The following is a 16,373-nucleotide window of genomic DNA, read 5'->3' as shown; positions in this document are numbered from 1 at the left end:
CTAGTATGGCAAGGTTTGAATAGCACCATTTCTAAAGCTGAATCATGGTCTTTGATGAGAGTGGGCTACAACAATGCAGGCTTTGAGAGCCTTGCAAAATCTCAATTAAGTTGCTGAAATGTTTCCACAGTTTATTTTTCTAGGATCTTTTCCATGACTGCTTGCTCATAAAGACCTGGCTGTGGAAGGAAATTGGGCAGGAACTCTTGAATTGGCCTCTTGTTTGCCTAGTTCTATTGACCTGTACCAGGGTGGTAGCACTTTGGGGCCTTAAGTTGTTCATTTGCTACTGGTCTTCATTAATAAATTGTTCTGTGTTGTTGAATAATTAAAATCAAATTTTGATAATGGACTAATTGAAGCAGGAAACAAAATTTTGAAATTAAGAAGTGAATATCTGTTGACTTTTCTCTTTGATTCCCTGCCATATCTAGCATTGTTATTTTTGTTTTTTAAGAATATCGGGAATATTTGGATAAATAAGCTAAGCCTCTGAGTTTTAAACTGATTGAATTTAAACAATTAACAAATACAGAATTTTTTTATACAGAGTAATTCTAAAAAAATCAAATTAAATAATATAAGAAAGGATGATAAAAATTGTAAAACAGACCACCCCAAATTTAAACTGTAATGTATGACATTATAAGGCTAAGATATTAGTTAGTGATTCACACATATATGCATGTATAACATCTTTGCAAAAAACATTTTTTAAAGAGCTACTAATTTGATTTTGGCATGAGGGTTAATTTTCACTCCCTATTCTTTTTTGAAACCACAGCTCAGTTTCATTACTATGTTTGTGTGTTTTTCTCCAATTTTTAGAAATCTACTTACCTTTAAATAATAGATGAAATCAGTAATGAAATATTTTCTAAATTATTTAATACTATGTTATGATTACAATTTATTCTGTTTTAAGAGTGTTATTAAGTTAGGCTCACAAAGATGTGATTCATGTAACAAATGTATATGTTCTTTTATATATTTGCCACGGACTTGGTGTCAAAAGGAAATGATAGGTGCCTAAAATAGACAACTGGGGATATGAAGACAGGAGGTTAAAGAAATGCTAAAAGTTTTCAGTTTATTTTGTAATATTTAGAATTGAGTGGTGGGTAAATTTGTTCAGAGGAGAATGCTGTTTGCAGTAAGAAAGGGGAAGACACCCTAGCGCATAAACGCAGAGAAAAATGGAAAACATTTTTTGGAATATGAGCACCAGGAAGTGCTATCTTCTATTACCATCCATTGAATGTTCATTATTTCATAGGAAATGTCAGTGTAACTTCAAGAATAGAACTCTTCTTTACTGTATTTGGTGAATGGGGTTAAGATAAACCCATACGTTGTGAAAACTGTAGGAAATAAATTTTCAGAATTCTTAGTGATATTAGGTAGTGATGATTGATTAATGACATTAATTTGAAGTTCCTCTTAGGTTGATGTGGAGTGATAATTAAGGACCCAGGTGAAAGAGAAGAAAATGCATAAGTCTCTAAAACTGAAGTTGCTTTGTTACATTGAGAATACTCGTGCAAAATTTCTAGTGAGTACAAGCAAAATGAAGTGGGAAAAAACAGAAGCAGTGCTAAATGTCTGACAATAAAGAATTTAGAGGAGTAGAGAGGGGAGCCATGCTGTTTCATGCTTTTTTAAAGCATTAGTTAGATGGTTTTGTGCATTCTGAAAGTAAAAAGAACAGAAATAAAATACATAAATAATATGGCTGCTATTGTATTATTTTAGTGCCTCTTAATAAATTTACTGGGTTTTATTTCATTTGGCTTCCATTCTTCAATAACTTTCAGAAAGTCTGTGTCCTGATGGCAGCCAAACAATATTAGAAAAAAGAAAATGAATTTATTGCATTAGGAGATGAATTATATCAAATGATGACTCTAATAGACAGTAAATTACAATAAGAATCAAAATGAATGCCAACCTATTAATGTTAAGAAAGAGAAAAGTTAGATATATTGTACAATAATTACACATTTGAAGATAATGGAAGACATATGAATTAAACTTTTTTCCTCAATAAGAAGTTAAGATGTGGAGTACATTTTAGGAATATTAATAAAAGTCAAAAGAATTTTTTTATGAAGAAAGAGGGAATGTAGAACTAGTCAGAATCCAAGATAACATTATTTGAAAAATCTGGGATAGGAGTTGTGTGAGAGTATTGGCAGGACAGAAATTTTAAAGATTCTAGTAATATTTTATACCACTATAATCTTTAAAATAACCTGGACTCGAATTTATGCTTTGCCCTCAGAGCAAGTTATGGTAGGGAGTAATTTTATTAAGCATTTCATACAATGAAAACATCTATTTCCATTGTTAATAATGGTAAAAATGGTGACCGACATACACTGAATGCTGTCTACAGGTTGTCAAGCCTATGCTGAACGTCAGGCATTGTCATGTAACTGTTCTGTAATTATGTCATGTAACTGTTTGTAATTATGTATAAGTCAAAAAAAATGTTTATGTGAGAATTATTTTTGTTACATTTCTAACAAAGTTTCTAATACAAAGATTTAACAGGTGATCAGGGCTGAATCAACCCATTGTAATGAAATAACCAACCAAACTAAGAGAAATAATATGTTCATTAGTAAAAGATCAAGTACAAATGCTCATTAACTTCTGCCAAAACTAGTGATTAAGTATTAATACATTACCATGTTAAGAAATTTAAAATATAAGTATTCTTCAAACTAATGAACCACTTTTTTTTAATTTAAAAAAAACGCCACTTGTAAGCAGCCTGATTTGTCAACATAAGTGTAAGATTCATTTATAATATTTACTTGACATTTCTTATAAATTGAGAGAAAATAAATCTTTCTCTTTACAGTAGCATTTATCTGTTTCTGCATCAACATAGGCTTCCAATCAAGAAATAAACATTTCCAACGTAAGAGGGAAGAAGCTTTTGTAAATACACACATATTTCAAAAGTTGTTTTACATGGAAAAGGTCATTCATCACTGTGAGAATATTTTCAAAGGTGGTATCGGATGTGAAATTGAAAACTGCCTCAAAGCTGAACCCTCAAAATGAATTACGAGACAAAAGAATCTTTTGTAAAGCTTTATCATTTCAAAATTATTTTATTTCAGCTATATGTTAACAAGAGTCCAAGGATTTATTAATTGAACAACAGTGATTGAGATTTCTACACTCTTTAACATGTAATGATACTAATATTTGATGTGCTAGAAATGACCTTTGGCTATGAAAGTGTTCATTAAACAAATTAGTAACAAAAATACATTACAAATAGGGATGGTTAGCTTTCTTAGGAAGCAAACTCTTTTCAAATTTTCTTAAGTAGTAAAATTGTATATAAATACCATATTTATAGAATGATTGATACTAGTTGTTGACAATAAAGCCCTGAGCAGTATGGTTTGGTTCTCAGATTTCTCAGCCAGTGAAATATGCCTCTAGCTAGTTCTTTTTATAAAAAAAAAACACATAGAACAGTGGAGTAGCTGCATATATATATCTTTAAAAAGTAGTCTAATTGTACTCTTGTCTATTTTAGCATTTCAAACACAAAGCACTTTCTAACAAATAAAATAAGTACATTAGTTTGTACCTCTGTGTCAAGGCACAATTAGAATCACATCTCTTTCAATGCCCACAAGTACAGTGTTTTATCTCTAACCCCAATTATCTAAATTCTACAAATATTTATTAATACAAGGAAATAGTGTTAGTCTAGGAATTTATTTGCTAATGGTCATGTAGGACTATTTACAATAGCTGTTAATGTTAGAAAGGCGGAGCATTTATTTTTTATGTTTCTAACACGTGGCTTGCCTAAGGGAAAGATTACACCACACATGCACATCAACCCAATCAAGGTGATATCAATTGGACTGAATTTTCCCTCCTTAAATGACCAGTAAATTAAAATTGCTCTCTAGCATTTCAAAGAAGAAACTGCTAAAAACTATTAGCTAAAAGAGCTTTCTGCCTGACTGCATTAATTTCCTATTCATTTCATTAAAGGAAAAGTTTTGATAGGACTTATAAATTACAGCATGTTCCTAGCAGACTAATAGCTTGAGGAAAAACATGTAATGGCTCTCCTTAATCAAAATAAAAGCAAGTTGTTTATCCAGCTGAGGAACCTTGAATCAAGGGTACTCATTTTATTATTTCTATGGTAAATCAAAAGTAACTCATAGAAACATGACTGATGAAATAAGTATAGAAAGTTTAGGGAAAAACATATTAATGCGACTGTGATGTGCACGGTTTCTTGAGAACTCGTTTATTCATTAACTAGTTTATTTATTTAGGATTTAAAATGAGCGAGTTATACTACTAGCAGTAGGGCTAATGGTGAGCAAAACACTTATGGTCCCCATCCTCATGAAATCTATTGTCTGGGAGGAAACTTAATGAGTAGGATAGGGCTTGTATGAGCTCATAACTCCTTTGAACCTAGAGAGCCTCTCATTAATATTCTTTGTGTCATGATGAGGTGCTAAGAATTAAAGCAAAATAGAAATTAAATGCATTTTCTATTAAAAAGAATATATAGCAGCACTTCTGTGAACTAGGTGTTAAAGGATTGGCTGCTCTAAAAACAAAATGGACCTCCCAAGTCTATATTATTTATATTGTCTTTTTTGGTAACTAGCTTTGCATACTACCTTTAGCATGCTTCAGCTACTGAGTTACACAAAAGATGTATTAAGTATTTGAAGGATGGAGGGATTCATCCATGTGTACCTTCTAAAATCCAGGTCTGCAGTTAATGGCCTAGGATGTAGCCAGTTAACCTTTTTGAAATACTGTGCTGTCTTGTCTTGTTATCGCAGTGAACGACTGTCCTTTCACTCCTGTTTTTTCCTCCCCAGTGCCTCCACCTTCTGTATGTGAACACACATACCACCAACTTCTAACTAGAGGTCAGTGCAGACTTACCTTAAAGGCTTTGTCAAGTGCCTGTGACTGAGGCGGGGGACTCATTGGAAGGTGTTCAGTCTCTTTACAAGACTTAAAGGTGTTTAGGTTTCCTGTGATTGATCACTGTGCTCCTCCCTTTATTTTCCCCCAACTTCACTTCTCTGGCCCAGATCAATGTCAGTAGTTAAGTGAATCAGTTGTTTGAAAGCTGTCTGTTGACCTTTCCTTCATGATCGATTGCATGAGAAGTGCACGAGAGTGAGGTTTCCAGGCAAGAGAACCCTCATGCTGCCTGCCCTTGCCACCCCTGCCTGAGATCACTAGGGTTTCCCACAGAGGCATAGGCTACTTATGCAGAAGCAGGACCCGAGAATGCTCTCAGGTAACCATAATGAAGCTGAAAGCCACAGCCAGCCTTCCTCCATAGCCTGTGGAAATTATTTATAAAGAGAAGACAGTAGTCTAGTGGTTGGTTGGCCTTCAAAACATGCCTGAAAAGGACAGTGCCTGGGTCCACAATCGCCTGAGATTATCAAGCTGACTTTTAACCTTTACCTATTCTGTCCATCTCCCAACTTGAATTCTGGAAATCATTGGGATGTGTTGATTTTCAAGTTGGAAATAACATAATGAATAAAATTTGACCAAGATTAAGAAGTATGTTTCAAAACTATATGCCTGAAAGTATTTTCCTCACTTGACTGCATTTCACTAAGTCCTTCATAAACTTTTTCCCCCTAAAGTTTCATGAGGGGAAAGAACTTTCATTATTAAAGCACTCTGCCAATAGAGAATGATGTAAACTTGCATTTTTTTTCCTTCTCTAAGCACAGAGAAGTGCATTTTTATTTGAATGGGACAGTAAATTTACAGCAGCAAATGATAACAAAGTGTCAGCATTTAAAGTAGTAGTTCTCTGTGTCTTGTCCCGCCTTAGGGTCTTCATGAAGTTTTTTTATGTTATTTCACATAAATCAACTCCAAAATAAAATATTTAAAGGTTACAATGATATGGATTCAGTTACAATGATATGAACTCAGTTATAATGATACATGACCTCCAGAAGAAATTATATATCCTAATATGAAAATATTTGGGAAGGAATAAACTGATAAAACAAAAGGAATTTTCCACTTTTTTTTTCAAACATGGAGAGATTGGCTCAAAGTTTGAGCCACAACCAATCAGTGAAGAAAAATCCCCTAATTAATTGGTAGTATTAGTTAACATTTGTGTACACATTTAAATTTTTAGAATACTTTGAAAAATAGTATTTCATTTGATATTTTTATAGAAGATAGAATGTATTTCTTCTTATGTAATGGTCAACTAGTCAGAGGGAAATGTTTAATTTCAAGTATAGCTACAGTACTCTTGTCCTTCATTTATGGGTTCTTGAATAAGCTTTCTTTTTTGCCAAGATAATTACCATAAAAAGAGTAATTATTTTATAATTAAAAATAAGAAGCTCAGGAATCATTATGAGTGGTTGGCAAAGTTGTAGGTGGACCTGAATAAAGGAATAATTATCTAAAATATTTACCAGCATTCAGGGAATAATAAGCAATAGCTGCCATTTCTTAGTTCTCTACTGAATTTCAGCATCTGCGATAGGTTCTTCATAAATAAATAATCTCTGATGTTTGGAAAGCCTGAAGAAATATACTGTTATTCCCATTTTGTAGATAAAAAAACATAGTAGTGAAGTGGCAAAGCAATTATCTGAATATAAACCCAGGTCTATGAAATTTGAAAGATTATGGCAATTGCATTATGCTATGGTTATGATATATCTGCCCACTGAATGAAATATTATGTGGTTATTTAAAGCTTATCATAAAATTATGAAAATGCTTATGAAGCAGTAAATAAAAATGTAGGTCACAATAAAATGTATGTATTGTAAAGGACTGGGAAAAAAATAAGTAAGATGACAAAATAGTTTTTGAGTTTTTTTCATTGCTCTACTTTCTAAACTTTCTTTAATACTATTATAATTATTTTGCTCATAAATTATATATATTTTTTTATTTTTATTTATTTATTTTTTTAGGCGAGGCAACCCTTGGTGGAACTCACAGATTGCAAGGACCTTGTCCATTTACAATCCCTTATTCTTTTATTTTTTTTACTCCTACAGCACTTTCCTAGGTGGTCTCCCATCCAAGTACTTACCAGGCCCGACCCTGCTTAGCTTCTAAGATCAGACGGGACTGGGCTTGTTCAGGGTAGCATGGCTGTAGACTCATAAATTATATTTTAAATAATAAATGAATCAAATGAGTGAGTGATAAATGAGTATGCGAAGAGTATTAATTATTATTTGTTTTACCTGTATGCCTTTCACCTGTGTTCACCATGAGTTTCCACTTATTACATGATGTCTTACAATTTGTTTACACCCTTAAGAAACCATTAGTGATTTCTTCATGTGTATGGTCTCCAGGATTTGGCATAGTGATTGGCCCATAGTGTTCACAAAATAAACCCAGATGAATGAGTGTAAAATAAACCAGGGTCTTTGTTAAAACTCATAAATAATATAAAGTTTTTGATCTAATCATGGATGTAATGAATATACTCTCATAAATGTCTTACATGACATATATCAATATTGATCTATATTTTTAAAGTACAAAAATATATTTCTTGTTATACTTACTCAATACTATAGTCGTTTAGTGCCCAGTATTTGTTACTTGATCAAATTAGAGTTCTCCTGAGTGCGAAAAATACCTTCATTTTAAACCCAAGGTGGGCTAAAAGTGATTCTTTTGTTAGTAACATACTTTGAAATATTTTAAGTTAAAGCTTACAAATTGACTGAGGATGGGAAGTTCATAATTTCCTAAGAATAACCTGTAATTATTTCTCCTTCTGGATTCTTCAGATACCTAGCACATGACATTATTCAGGTATGATACAATTTGAACTACAGTCAATACTTTTCATTTCTTATCAGATATTAATATACCTCCTCTTGGCCAATCCAAATCATTCACTAGTTTTCAAGAAAAAAGCAGAAAGCTAGTAGGCACTTTTGGTTAAATCCTAATTTCTTAAGCTCAGTAAATGCCTCCTTTGAAAATCAGGAAAGACCTAAAATATGTTACTAATGTGCATACACTGTCAAAGAGGATGTCCCCTGCTGCTAAGTTGACAAGTAAGGATTTATGCAAGATAATTTATGTATAGAATGGTCAATACTGTTTCTCTTCAGGATAGTATAATCTCCCAGTTCTCAGATTTTCAATTTTTTTAGTTGTAGTAGTTTTCCATTTAAAAAAATTATTTAACTAGCATGTTGTTTCTATATGTAATATAAAGGGGATAGTGTATGTAAAATGCTTTAAAATATACAAAATCCTATACAAATGAAAAGTGTTGCTTTTAATATTAATATTGTGTCTCTGAATAATTTGTAATTTCTCCATATGAATAGAGCGCTGTTTGGATTCTGGATCCTTTGTCATGCATTTAAACTTTGGTTAATCTTTAGATCACAGTTTCTCTTCCTTTTTGGCTCTTTATGTTGCTGTTGCTACTATGGTCAACAAAGAGATTTCCACTACATTCATAATTTAAAAATAAGAGTGACTGAGTTGGCTACTAAAAGAACATGAACTTTAGTGTCAGAACTCCAGAATTGAAATCCTAGATGTGCCATTTAATAACTGTTTGAATTTGGACAGCCATTTAATCTGCTGCAGCCTCAGCTCCCTGTCCATAAAATATGGATCATAATCCATGTCTTTATTTACTCACTGAGATTGTTCTGAAGGTCCAGATAAATAGTAAGTGTAAAGCTAGTATGATCTTTATGATAAATATATATCAAATATTATATTTTTATTACAAATATGGGATGTCAACTCAATATTATGTGCATCCTTTTCCTCAGAGGTTCTATCAATGCCAGGAAAAGGTAAGTGCTTAATTTGATCTGCAATTGACAAACTCTTCCCTTCTGGTGTTAGAGGCAACAATTTTGTCAATTTCAGGGCAGCCTCTATACACCAACAGAACTCAACCTCTATACTGGTACAATTAGTCTGTCTTAAAACTGACAAAAATCACAGGTGATTAAAGGAATATCCTACCTTTAAGAACATTCTCAAGAGAGGGTACTGGGAAATGTGTTATAGTTTCCCTTTCAGTTAGGCTTAGAAAATGAGGTATTATGTATAAAGAGAAAAATAGACAGCAATAATTTCCCCTCTGAAAGAAGGAAAATGGAAATGGATATGGGACATTGGGGGGAAATAGAAAAACTTTTCAGCTTAATGACTAGCTGACTTCCATTAAAAATTAGACATGCCTGTATAAATGATATGCACAGGTATACAGTTACACACTTTCATTACAAGTGAAAAAACATCCTATATAAATCCAATTTCCAAATATCTCTAATGTGGTGGCCATATATGTAAGTATAAAATATTCTAATTTATAATAAAATCAACTTTTCCTCCCAGCTAATTTTTCAATCAAATTTAAAGAAAAGAGATAGTGAGTTACTTCTGGATACTGACATTAATGAAGACATTCACAATAGGTATTGGCTTAAAAAAATTCTATCAAGCTACTGGACAGACCTCTTTGGTACAATTTTTAACAGATGAAAATTCCCATCAGTAGTAATTCTTTTAATGTTTCTGATATCTTTGAATGACTCACAAGATGCATCAATTATCTAAACATACAGACTCCCCATTGATGCTGTCATTATAGTTTGTTCTTTCATAAAATGTAAAAAGATTTAAATATCATTTGATTTGTGCTTTCACATTCACCTAATAGTACTATTCCTTAAACCTTATACAATAATTTAAGCTATAGTCAGCCAGTCATCTTTCTTTCTTTCTTTTAACTCACTGATCATGTGAGTAATTTTTCTTTTTCGCCCTTTTCAATCTGGGAACATTTTTTAAGAACCCAAGAGTGAGTCAAAATAACTGACTCCTGCAGTTTTAATATCTTCTTATTGAATTTTGATATCACAGTTTTGATTTAATCATAAAATGTGCCATATATTTGGCATCGCTGACAGATTTGATTTTTTTAAACTAAAAAAATGGTATTGTAATTGAAATAGAATATTAACTGGAAATAGAAGTGGAAATTTTCTATCTACCATTTGCCTTGAGATTGTTAATAACAGGATTAGCTTTTGGGTCAGGATATTAGGATATTGTTGATCAGCCAGCTGTCTTTAACTTTGAGTTAAGAAATTAATGATTTGCAAAGCTCTTTGAAATAAGCAGGAATATGCAGCAAGCTTTTGTCAACATTTAAAATCTTCCTGACCCAGTTACTGGATGTGTTAAAAACCTATGCAACTTTTATCCTGTACATAGTTGGAAATGCATACCTAAGCACAATTGAAAAATTTAAAGGAAAGATTTATTGAAAAACAGACAGTGTGTTTATTTTTAAACTTTTGTAGTACTATTGATTTTGTCACAGATTAAAAAAAAATTAAGTTTAATAGCTTCCACTGATTAAAAAATATATTGTTGAATAAAGACATTTAGAAAACCCTTTCAAAAAAGACTGTACACGATAAAATCTTAGTTTGAAATTCATCGTTTAACAATGTTTCTGACTAATATTTCCTCTCATCTTTCCAACCATGAATTCTGCGTTGTAATTGGATCGTTGTACTCACAGCTTTCCAAAGACATCTTGTGAATTCCTGCATCAATGTTATATCCTTACTCTTGGTTTGGAATTCCTTACACCTTCTTTCCACTCTCTTATGGTCTCAGATTACAGTTCTGGGAACATCTCATCCCTAATGTAAATCCATGGACTTATATTGAAGTTATTATTTTTATTCTAATTTGGGATTAAGTTTACATTACCTGATAATAATTTTGCTTACTTTTAAAGCCATCCTCCGATATGTCGTATGCAATAATAACCCTTTCCCTTTTGCCCTGAGAATACTTGCTGGTGGCACTTGCCGCTGCAGCATTTATTTAAAGTCTGTCATGAAGTATCTTGCCTTTATTATTATTATTTTCGCATCGCTCTAGTATGTCGATAGTCTTTGGAAACAAATGACGTAATTCTATTTGTGGCATTCTGTTTTTAGTAGTTCCATCGTTAAAAATGTCAAATCCTAGAAAACGTAGCATCCCCACGCGTGATGTTAAATGAACGCTGACAGCGAGCTGCACTTTTTTTTTTTCTAAATGGGAAACGTGTTCAATTCTCTGCAGCATCTATTCCAACATATAATGGAAGCTTAATAAATATGTTTGAGCTATTCTCTAATTGACAAGAATAGTGTGAATTGGTCAAAATTAGAATTATTTACTAATTTAAAAAAATATATAGTTATTTACTACTAAATATATGCCTTCCTATCCAGATATTGCCAAATAGGAGTCCTTGGACAACTGCTTTAAGATATAGATGAGAAAGAGGTAAAATAAACCTAAATATCTTATGTAAATTAGTTGAAAAGTTTATCCTGTTAAGTTAAATATTGCATTTTTAAGAATTTACTCAGCTGACCTCATTTAGTAATGCATTTATCTTAGAACAATGAACTTTACCACAAGCCTCTACAAGTAACCTGATCTTTATTAAAGAAGTTGAGATTTTTTGTGTGATAACATAATGAATGATTAAATTTTAGATTTTTTTCTACATTGAATAAAATATATTTTTGAATCTCTAACAGTGTTAAAAGTGTTTAATGCATGAAGAAACAAATACAAAATCTTTTAGCTATGTGCAGTATATTTTGAGAGAGGTTGTCATAAAAACAAAGTGCAGATAATTCCAGTTTCTAATGCCGGAAGAGGATATCTCAGTAACTATAGATGGTTTCTGCTAAGTTGATTACGTGTTAATTTTAACAGGAGACAGAAATAACTTTTTAAAATTATACAACAGTGTGCTGCAAACTGTTAGTCTAATTTTTTTTTTTAATTGAAGATATGATTTAAATTCCCTTTCTCCGTCTATCTCCCCCCTCCCCTCCTACCCTCTGGTAACCACTAGTCCATTGTACATGTCCATGAGTTTCTGTTTGAACTGTTCATTTGTTGCTTTTAGGTTTATATCCCACATATAAATGATATCATGTGATTTTCAACTTTTTCCTTCTGGCTTATTTTGCTTAGTATGATTATTTCGAGGTCCATCCATGTTGTCACAGATGTCAGTATTTCATCTCTTCTTATGGCTGAGTAAATTTTTTAAAATCAGCAATGAACTGTAGAAGAAGCATGATAGAAACAAACGTACATAATCATGAACTAATCTTGGCCCTTCAGATAATGCAAGAAAAAGTATTATATTAAAATAGTGTGACTAAGCATAAAATAACGGTATAAATTATCTAAAAATCTTATACATATCTATTTAAATAGCAAAGGAAATAAATCTAATTTTACATTAGAGATTTATTTCTGTCATTCATTTCTTTTTCCTTCAAATATACACTATCCGTCACATACACAGACACAAGCAAACTTTCCTATAAAATTCTGCACAAATAAATAATAACTAAATAACTAATGTGCTGATTTCAAGAGGTTCAGTATATTTCTCGTATCCTACACATTCATTTTCACATAATCCAAAATTTTTGGCTAATCTTGATGTTAGTTAAACAATGCCAGTGACAATGACATTTTAGTGTTTGGATACATGTTGATATTCAAATGGCCATTTCTGTTTGAGAGTAAAACAAATCAGTCAATATATCAGAAATATCTTAGTAAAGAAATAGTAATAAATAGAAACAAAATGCAGAAATAAAATCATTTTATTTGGTACACAACACTACCACATTTCAATATTCATGACTTATGGAGTGCTTTCACATAAGTGATCTTATTTGATCTCTAGAACAATTTCACATGGTAAATATCATTTCAAACCCTATAGCTTATTAAACATGTTTCCTAATGAGTGAATGAATCAGGATCTGTGTGTGTGTTCATTGTAACTGTCTAGTGGCCTTCTCTCTATATCAGCTTCACAGTAAACACAATGAATTGTCCCAGAAATAGAATGACTATTGTGCTGACTTGTCTACTTATCAATAGGCAGTGTTTTAATGTATTGGTCTTTAAAAATGTTCATTAAAATAACTTATATTTGGCCTCTTTGCCTAATCATAAATTCTTATCATAAATTTCTTGTCATAAATTCTGCATATTTTTTCCTATCAATGGTTGCATATGATCACTTCTACGAAGTACTGTTCTTTTTCTATCTTTGAAATGACAATCTAGTACTGTATTGGGGAGATTTTCCATTTGTGCCTGTGATTATTTTGTCAGTTTCCAGTTAAATAATTTATTATGTTCACATTTTCTTCCTTGTTTCTTGAAAATTTCTAATACACATGTGTGCACACACACACACCAACACATACACACGCATGAGAGAGAGAGAATGAGAGAGAGAGAGATCTACTTTTCTGCCCGTCTTTGAAAAATATTTTGTTTGCCAATATTAGAACTCTAGAAAGGAGGCAATTTTTGTATTTCCTCTATCATACTTTTGCACTACTCCCTGCTCATTCATTTGTTTGTTCACCAAGTATGTATTAAGCTTCTACTCTTTTCCATAAGCTATGTTTTGGGTAATTAGGTTAACCTAGTCCCTGCCATGAGAATCCTTTCAACTATTGGGAGAAAGAGGAAATACATAAAAATTAAAGAAGTAAATTATATTCTATAATTGATATAGTATAGAGACTTAATGGACTGTCTCAGATGTTCTTTTAATCAATATAACTAAATGGATAAATGTATTCAGGAACAAAATTTTCCCCTTAGTAGAAAGATTATTGAGAGATTACTGAATGTTAATTTTTTTTTCCATTTATATTTGTGGTTATGCTGAAATTTCAGTAAGGTTCTATTGAAGCAATACAGTCATTCACCAAGATGCAGATGATGAATCTAATACTAGTGTTAATTATGCTTTATTTCATGGATATGGACATGCAGAATCTGAATCATAGTCAAGATGCTAATTTATAAATTAATGTAGGGGCTCCTTTTATATATTAAAAATTTACAATAGAATCAACAATTCGGATAAGCAATAAAATGTGGTTGAATGCTTATTTTACTATGGACTTTAGGATGTTTATTGGTAGATATATCTTGAAAAGTTCAAAATATTTAGTATCGTCGCATTTTTAATGTTTTTTCTTTTTTTGTTATTTCTATAAGGTCTTTTGGTAACTTGCTATATAGTATTCGAATTTAACCAATACAATCCCTTGCGTCTTCTCGAAATACTTTTTTTGACTACCATGAAATCATATTCTCCTTCCATTTCACCTTGCATCTCTCTATCTCTCAGATCTGTGCTCCTCAGACTCCTTCTCTGACTCTTCTTTTTATCCACAATCCTTTAGAGTTGAGAGCACAGAGCTCCAGCCTGGATTCCCTTTCTCCCCTCTATCTTATTAGGGCTTCTGCATATATTTGTTTATGTGCCATGGCTCTGTTTATCTTTTTAGGTAATTTCATGGATTAAAATTTCATCTATATGCTGATGACTACTAAATTCCAAATTTCAGACCTGACTTCCCCTTTGAAATCAGAATTACATAGTCAACTACACACAGTAAGTCCTAACTGAACATCGTCAATAGGTTCTTGGAAACTGCTACTTTAAGCTAATGACACTTATCAAAACCAGTTTTCCCATAGATTAATTGATATAAACAAGAGTTAAGTTCTTATGGCATATTTCTAAGCCACAAAAACATCACCAAATTTCTAAAAAAAAGAACCAAAACACTTCTTATATTAAACATTGAAATAAATGTGAGCTATATATATATTTGAGAGAGATTAATAAAAACAAATAAGATAGTTATTTTCCAACCCATTGGATCCCATTCAGGGTCACAGGTGGCTGAGGTCTGGCCCAGAAGCTCAGGGCTCCAGGCAGGAACCAACCCTGGACAGGATATCTTTCTATTATAGGGCCACTCACACAGACACTCACACAGACTGGGACAGTTGGACAAGTGAATTCACCTCATGTGCACACATCTTTGAGGGATGAGAGGAAACTGGAGTTCCCAGAGAAAACCCACATGGACATGCAGAGAATGTGCAAACTCCACACAGACAGTGGCCCTGGCTAGGAATAGATTCTTTTTTTTCTCATCACGTTATAATGAAATGACACTAAACAAAATGACATTATCGGAATGCCTGCCGCATTTGACATTTCCACCCATAATAGGTTTTTCATAACAGAATTCTTGATTTCTCCCTCTTCATCCTGTACCCCAAAACTCTTCTTCTGCATTCCAGCTCCCTTCCTCATTTTCTCACTGTGTACTTTACCATCTTTCACTGAACTCCACTTGTCTTGATTCCGTTCCTTAAAAATGCCAGTGTACTTTCTACCTCAGAATTTTTTATTCTTCTGCCTGCAATGCCAGAAATCAAAGGACCCATGATTTTAAATGAGTCTCTCTATTACATCAGTCTATCTTAAATCCTTAGACCTTGAAAAGTATATTTTATTTCCTCCCTCCTTCCTTTTTTCCCTCTATCCCTTCCTTCCTCTCTTACTTTCTTGTCCTCTTCCTTCCTTCCTTCCTTCCTTCCTTCCTTCCTTCCTTCCCTAAATTCTCTCATTTTTATTGCATCATTACACTCTCTTCCCCTCTATGCATAACATAATTTAGCAGAGAATAAATAAATATCACTAAATTGCATGGTTTAGTCAAATTCTCATTTTTCTACCTCATCTTTTCTTCTCTGAGAATACCTCTGAGAGCTGGAGAGCATGCATGTCCATGTGAGAGTGAGCTACTACTTTATCTAATGTTATCATTATCTAAAGTTATCTAAATATTTGAAATATTCTGTGCTAACAACTCTTGCCTCCTCCTGAGACTGTGAATAGAATTATTTCCAGATGGTCCTGAAGTTTCAGCATATTGCTACAGTTAACAAAAAGCTTTTGTAAATGTTATATTAACCACAAAGGGGCATGGGCTACCATTAATTTGTGTTATGAGTTCCTGTTGTTAATGGTAGAATTTGCCTGTACATGAATTTTTCTCCTTAAATCATACATAATAATTAGAGCAATGGTTGCAAAGAATCACAGATACCAAAGAATGGACATTAAGATATTTAAAAAACATGTTAGATGTGCCTTTTGACAAAAACTAACTTCAGAAGCCATGAAACTATTGTGTCATTTCATCTTAAGAAAATTTTCTTTAAAAATCTGCTAAAACAAAGCCAAGAAGATCTAGATTATTGTTGTTAGTTGGTGTATAAAGTATAATTCACCTTTTTTCTTGCATTTTCAGCAAGTAAATTAACGCAAAATTCTCTTTAAAACATTGTATTTCTGTTAATTGTTACTATGAATAATAATATTATGAATAATAGTGGTAGTATTTTGCATTCAGTAGTACATTATT

At 32.3% G+C, this 16,373-nt stretch overlaps 1 protein-coding gene across 2 annotated transcripts in view; it reads left to right on the top strand.

Moving 5' to 3' along the window:
• Positions 1-16,373, top strand: part of UNC5C (unc-5 netrin receptor C) — a 326,377-nt gene that overhangs the window by 40,862 nt on the left and 269,142 nt on the right. The gene's annotated exons all lie outside the window — the stretch shown is intronic.

The sequence above is a fragment of the Pteropus alecto genome, unplaced genomic scaffold (assembly GCF_000325575.1).
Source record: "Pteropus alecto unplaced genomic scaffold, ASM32557v1 scaffold63, whole genome shotgun sequence".
NCBI lineage: Eukaryota > Metazoa > Chordata > Mammalia > Chiroptera > Pteropodidae > Pteropus > Pteropus alecto.
The sequence above is the reverse complement of the archived record's forward strand: the minus strand, read 5'-3'. Positions and strand labels throughout refer to the sequence as shown.